Source organism: Pinus tabuliformis, chromosome 3_2 (genome assembly GCF_031772625.1).
Source record: "Pinus tabuliformis cultivar Carrire ecotype Pingquan chromosome 3_2, CPIR1, whole genome shotgun sequence".
Taxonomy (NCBI): domain Eukaryota; kingdom Viridiplantae; phylum Streptophyta; class Pinopsida; order Pinales; family Pinaceae; genus Pinus; species Pinus tabuliformis.
This window is the reverse complement of record NC_142302.1, coordinates 234,799,187-234,805,186: the sequence shown is the minus strand read 5'-3', so window position 1 is coordinate 234,805,186 and position 6,000 is coordinate 234,799,187.

The following is a 6,000-nucleotide window of genomic DNA, read 5'->3' as shown; positions in this document are numbered from 1 at the left end:
CTTCTTTCCATCTTGGAGATTAACCATGTCCAGTCTGCTATCTTGTAGCCATGGGGCTTCAGCTTGTACCCCAGGTATCTAAGGCCATCCTCCATCTGCAAAAGGGTGAAAGGGAATCTGTGGAGTGCATACTGAGTCTCATGAGGGGAGCATCCAGTGGCTGTAATGGTGGATTTAGTATTATTGATGACCATACCTGTAGCAGTTTGAAATAGGGTGATGGTGTTCTGTAAGATAGTCAGATCCCCAATACCACCATTGAGGAAAATCAACACATCATCCACGAAGAGTAAGTGAGTCAGAATGCATCTGTTAGTGATCCTGATTCCCTTAAGTCATCCCCTGTTATGCTCTTCTTTAATAAGTCTATTGAGCCCCTCCATGATAAGTAAAAATAATAATGGAGACAAAGGAAACCCCTGCCTAAGACCTCTTTCAGAGTGGAAGAAAGGTGAAGCCACTCCATTGACAAGGACACTAAAAGATATATTTTTTATACAGCACATGATCCATTTTATAAACTCATAAGGGAAGCCTGGATGAGTTAGAAGCATTCTGAGGTATAACTAACTTACCCGATCAAATGCTTTTGAGAGATATACCTTTAAGATCATACCTTTCATCTTCTTCGTCTGAATAGAGTGCATCACTTCATGCGCAATACCAACTGCTTCATGTATCTGTCTATCTTGGAGAAAGGAAAATTGTTCAGAAGATATGTGGGTGGATAGGATGGGTCGGAGGTGATTGGCAATGATTTTGGCGATGATTTTGTAGATACAGTTGTACAGGGAGATGGGGCGGAAGTCATCAAAAGAGGCAGGGATGTCTGATTTTGGGATGAGAGCGATGAATGTGGAATTGAAGGCCTCATACATTCTTCCACAGATCTGAATATCTTCAATGACCTTAAGCAGATCTTCTCCAAGGATGTCGAAAAAAATTGTGTAGAACTCCACCGACCAACCATTTGGTCCTGGGCTTTTGTCGCGCTTGAAACATTTCAAGGTAGCCTCAAGTTCCCCCATTGTGACCTCCCTGTTCAGCTCCATGGCAGTCTCTTGATCCACAAACCGAGGAAATAGTTGTGCCACTTGAATGACTTCTGCTAGAGTGAAATTGGGAGGTGCCTTATAGATATGCTTGAAGTGGGATGTGGCCAAGGAAGCTAATCGTTGGAAGGTATTCACAGTGTTCCCCTATTCATTTGTTAATTGCCAAATGGAGTTGATAGCTTTTCGACCATTTGCATGTTTATGAAAAAAAAATTGTATTGTCCTCTCCTTCCAACAACCATATTGCTCTGCTTCTCAGCCTCCAGGTTTCTTCTCGATCCTCTAGAATTTTACCTCTCTTAGATATTAAGGTAGTGAGCTTTTCCTTCTGTTCATTTGAGGTGAATACCCCCCCTTTTTCATTTTCCAAGGCCACGATCTCTGTTTCAATGTCCCTTAGGGTTTGATCATCCTGTTCTCTCTTGTTGTAAGCCCAGATTTTAGATAGTCTCTTCAACGTTTTAAAATTATGTGCAAAACCTTCAACTATATTCCCACCAGTAGCAGGAGGGTGGGTCTTCCAGTATTCAGTTACCAATCGAGTATAGGTTGCATCCTTCAACCAAGTGGAGTTGAATTTGAAAGGGGATTTTGGTTTGTTCAGTCCTCCTCTTATTTCAAGGTATATCAGCAGATGGTCTGATATACCTCCTGACCCAACCCATTGTCTGTAGTTATAGCCCATACCCAGCAATCACTCCTTGATGAGAAAGTGATCAAGTCTTCTAGAGAGGTTGTCTTCTCCAATCCTTTTGTTCCTCCAAGTAGGTTGTATTTTTGCAGATGGGATATCAATAACGTTGTGATTCCCCAAGATATTCTCAAAGTAAGCAGATAGGGGGTCAATCTAGGCATGATGTCCCCATGATTCCGAGAAGCCAATAGAGACGTTTAGGTCCCCTCCAAGGATAATGTTGTCCTTTTGCAGAGGATTGGAGTTCAATAATTGTTCCCAGAAATCTCCACGATGTTAACATGGCCCGCATACATTGATAAGTCTAATGTTGGTGCCCAGTTCAGATGAGAAAATGTCAGCCCCGATGTGCCCAATGTCTCCCCATATGTTACAAATTCTGATAGTTCGACAGTTGAAACCCATATCAATGCCTCCCAAGCGGCCATTGACATCGAGGGCTTGAAAAGACCACCCAGGAAGCATGGATTCTAGAAAGTGAGAGATAACTTCAGCAAGACCCAAGGTTTCTTGTAGGAATATGACATCTACAAGTTCATTCCTAAGAATTCTATGAAGAGCTAGTTTTTTCTCAGGGCTAGCTAACCCTCGACAGTTAAAAGATAGCAGCTTCATAGGGGAGATGTACCCAGGGTGTCATGTGCTATAAGAACCTGGTCAATAGCAAGTTGTTGCCCCAAGGCAATCTCCTCCCCTACCTGCATCTTGGCTTTGGATAGGGAGGAAGGTCTGCCTCTTGGTGGCTTCAAGGGGATGAGGGGAGATACCAGACCAATGCATATGGAGTTAGGAGGCAGTGATCGGGATAGGGATCAGAGAGAGCATCTGTGGGATAGAGACCCTTGATCAGAATCAGAGGATTTAGATGGGGTCATCTCCAGGAAATATGGGGGGTGTAAAAGAAAATGGGAGGACGGGGGTGCAAAGAGCATGCCAATGTAATGGGGGGCGAGGGTATGAAAGCAGAGACCTGATGATTCAACGAAGATAAAGCTATGTTATCAGATGAAATAGAGAGATGAACAGAGCAGGGGTTAGAAGTGACATACCCGAAGATAGCGCAGCCTCCACAACCACCCTTGCCCTAGTCAGAGGAGGAGAGGGACGCTGATATTGTGCTTTGCCATGCTTCTTTGAAGGCTCCTTGGCCGGTGTTTCCATTGTTGCTTCAAGAGCAGAGTGTTCCACTGCTGCTTCAGAAGAGGTGCGGTTCGCAGGTGCCTAAGTATCCTTTGTAGGGATTGTATTTCCCTTTTCTGCTTCTCTTACTTTTCCATTCAAGGGGCAGTCCCCGAATAAGTGACCCACCTTATGGCATCTCCTGCACCTAAAAGAGACCCCCTCATAATCGAGGCTCTGTGCCCGAGTGAAATTTCTCCATCGAAATGTGATGTGTTCCTGCAACCCTTCCCTAGTATCTAGATGGACCAAAATCCTCTCATATGCCATGATGCCTGTGGAGAGGTATGAATTATCATACTCCAGATAGGTACCCAGAGAGTTCCCAATGCACCTGAAGATGTCCTCAGACCAAAAATGTAGTGACAGACCTGGAAGACGGACCCATTGTGGCCCAGCTCCTAATTGCTCCCTCTCAGGGCCAAAAAGAGGGTTCCATCGCCTAAGAAGCACAGTGGCTTGTTCAATGTGCCAAAAAGATGACAAGATCCAATTTGTATGCTCAACTTTGACGAATCACAATGCAAACCATCTGCGGACAAAGGTTTGTACGAAGGGTAGCTCAGCCAAATGTTGCCCCCACACTTCTATTGTCCATTTCTTTAGTTGTGTCGCAGTGTAGCTCCTCCCCCGAACCCTACCAACCAAGACTCAATCGGCAGTATCCATGGTTTCGCCCCACTGTATATCTTCTCCTAGGTTGATAATTACGTCTTGTGCCATAGATTTGACACACTTTTGCCTTTTTCCCGGCTTGTGGCCCGCGTCGATGGCGTCCTCCTTTGATCCCCGCTGAGATGAGGGCTTGGTTGAGGGTTTAAAGGGTTCAGACTAGGCCCAGAGGGGAAAGCATCTGAGAGAGGAGGTATGTCTGTAAAACTGTCGGAGAGGGGAGATGATAACGATACCGAGAGAGGGGTACCTTGAGCAAAGACCGAGGGTTCGCCAAGGGGAGAAGATGAAGGGAAATGGGATCCGGCGGATGGAGGGAATGTTGGGTAGCCCAAGGAGCAAGCGGCGAGGTCTGGGCCTATGCAACGGGCCACAAATTGTAGGGAGGATGGCAACGGGGGATGGGTAGCAGAGACCAGCCAGGAGGTAGGGACTACAGGTAGGGCTACAACTGAACATGAAGGCCCTGAGATCAAGGGTAAGGGAGAAATAACCTCAGATAATTCATTGTTGAAGGGGAGTAGTCCTTCCGTGTTCGAATGGGAGGATGTCTAGATGGAGACATCCTCAAGAGGGTCTTAAGAAAAATCAACTAAGCCCAAATCCATAACCGATCCGGGTGTTACGCGCCAGTGGCCGCCATAAGTGTAAAAATCGTCGTTGTAGGAGTGACCAACTGCAGAAAGGGGAAAACGGTGAGGGGCACGACGGAGTCACGGGGGTAAAGCTCAAAACGGGGAAACGGGATATGCGAAGAACGGCGTCAGGGAGGTACGGCAGCAGGGAGGTGTCGGAGTTGGTCGAAAGCGAGAGGGAAGGTGCAGCAAAAAGTTACTGCAGTCAAACTGTAGCCTGTGTCAGGCACTATTCGCGGAGGGTATTATGAAACCAGCTCAAGAAAAGATAGAAAAGATAGATCAACGCCTTAGAATTCAGTCTCTTCGAAGGGGCAACCTCCTTTACAGTACATAAATGAACAATTATTCGATGATTCAAATGACAAAACCTCCTTTCTATATATAGGAGTCTAAGGAGTCAGAATATAATCCAGCCGACCTAACAATAATAATATAAAGCCATAAAAATAACAATAGAGGGATTCTATGGGGCACAGAAATAACAATATGGGGGTAATAGGGGCACAACAATATAAATAAGGGGTATAAATACAATAGTAATGGGGTAATCACTAGTATTATAGGGACCCAACATGCCCCTCTCCTTCAAAAAAGTGTTGTCCTCAACGCTTGAGTAGTTCTGGATACTTCTGCATAAAATTATCATCCTCCCATGTGGAATCTTCAGCAGATAAGTTCTTCCACTTGATAAGATACTCTGAAATTGATCGATTTCGTAGCTGTCGAGTTCTTGTTTCTGTGACTGCTTCCGGTTCCAATATAATTTTTCCTTCCTCGTCAAGTTCTGGCAATATTGTTTGAATTGGGAGCTTGTCGCCTATAACCTTCTTTAAACATGAAACATGGAAAACTGGGTGCAATCGAGAAGCTGCAGGAAGCTCCAATTTGTATGCCATAGTACCAATCTTTTGCAACACCTTGTACGGACCATAATACTTTGGTGATAATTTATTATCCTTCTTAGCTTGCTTTAGGGACATTTGCTTATATGGTTGTAGCCGTAGGAATACCCAATCACCTACATCAAAACTTATTTCATTGCGATGTTGATATGCCTGTTGTTTCATTCTATTTTGTGCCAACACGAGGTTATCCTTTAAGAGTTGGAGGACTTGTTGTTGATGTTCGATGTGATGTTCCACTGCCTGAACCTTAGAATTTTCTCTTAAATATGATGTGATGGATGGTGGTTGATACCCATAAAGTGCCATAAATGGGGTCATTTTTGTTGTTGTATGGAAGGAAGTGTTATACCACCATTCAGCTAGAGGCAACCATTTGACCCATTGTGTCTGTTTATCAGATACAAAGCAACGAAGATATCCTTCCAAACATTTGTTTACTATCTCAGTTTGCCCATCAGATTGAGGATGATAAGATGAGCTATGAGCTAACTAAGTACCAAGACAAGAAAATAATTCTGTCCAAAAATTTCCAGTGAAAATGGGATCACTGTCACTTACAATAATCTTTAGGTTTCCATGTAGCTTTTGAACTGTTTCCATAAATGCAGTAGAAACTGTACTGGCTTTAAATGGATGTGATAATGCACAAAAGTGTGCATACTTGGTAAGTCTGTCAACTACCACCATGATGACACTCTTTCCCTCAGACTTGGGTAAACCTGTGATAAAATCCATTGAAACCTCCTCCCAACGTTGGCTTGGAATGGATAAAGGTTGTAATAGACCCGGTTTCTTAATTGTTTCAACTTTATTTTGTTGGCAAAACAAACATTCCGCCACAAACTTTTGAATATCTG